Consider the following 1,368-nt stretch of genomic DNA (forward strand, 5'->3'; position numbering starts at 1 on the left):
AAGCAGTGGTATCAACGCAGAGTACTAAAATGATTTTTTGTAAAATAACTTTTTCTAAAATAAAGTTTTTAAAATGCATTTGGCTTGACTTTAAGATTTTTAAATGACAAATACCAAAAGTCACAAAAGCTATAATTTTATGAATTTTGGAAAACTATTCTTTTCTTCTTGCTAACAAATTATTGGGAAAATGACAACTAAGTTTCTAGGGTTCACTCTTTTGGTCATTTAACTTTTTAAATGGCTTTTTAAGGGAACAAATTTAGTTTTGTCGGTTCCAATACGGTTCCAATAGGCCCTTTTTGAGAAAACGAAGGGGGAACCCGGTTACCCCCTTATGCCACTTCATTTATTTTTATATTTTAATAAATTAAAAAAACTAAAAGGTCCCACGACATCTCTTACTCTCTCTCTCATTGCCATCACCTTCTTCCTCACTGGAAACCATCATCGTCCGCCATAGAACCACCGCAGCCCCACTCCAAACAACCCTGATATGTGCACCTTCTTTCATATTCGATCAAAGCTGGATTGGGAAGGCGGAAGCAGCGGAGCTGTTGTGCTACTATCACTCGTTGCCGCTGCTGTGGTGGGTGGTACCCATAATCACCGGTGATATTGAACACTCATCACTTCTGCTGTTCTTGGCTCTAACAGGTGACAACCATAAGAGAGTACTGCCAATGAGGAACTACATATATCTGTTTAGGACCGAACCCATCACCGAGACTATACGGTCGGAACTGTTCATGTCACCGACCACCATGGCAGATGCTGACTGTTCTTGGAGATTTTTGAATGAGTTCTGAACAGAAAAGAAAAGGGGTTACCTAAGATTGATGAAAGAGTAAGGAAAAATGATTGGAAACTGCTTGAAAGTCGAAAAGAGATGAAGACAGGAGGGAAAATGGTGATTCTCGCCGGTTTTTTTTTCTCCAGTGAACAGTGCTGATGGTCCTGTTTGTGGTCGGAGGCTTGCTTCAACTGGCCATGGCGGTGGTTTGGTGGTGATTGGATCAGTCTGCCATCAAAATAGAAGGAAGACGAGAGGATGGGTTGAAGAAGGCAACAACTTTGGTTGTTGCTGGGTTTTTTCTGGTGTGTGTGTATGTGTGTGTGTGAGGTGGGCCCCAAGTTTTGTCTACGTGTGGTCTAAACCGGCTAAAACAAATAAAGGGGAATAAAAGAACAGGTTGCCCACAAGTTGGTTTCCTCATAAAAGCACGAAAAAACTTAAGTGACTAAAATGGTCAACCCTAGAAACTTCATAGGCGTATGTGTCATTTTCCCTAAATTATTTTAAAAATAACTTTTATACTTACCAAATTAACATTTTTGATTTTTTTGAAAAGTTCAAAATCATTTCTA

Source organism: Lactuca sativa, chromosome 9 (assembly GCF_002870075.4).
Source record: "Lactuca sativa cultivar Salinas chromosome 9, Lsat_Salinas_v11, whole genome shotgun sequence".
NCBI classification, from domain to species: domain Eukaryota; kingdom Viridiplantae; phylum Streptophyta; class Magnoliopsida; order Asterales; family Asteraceae; genus Lactuca; species Lactuca sativa.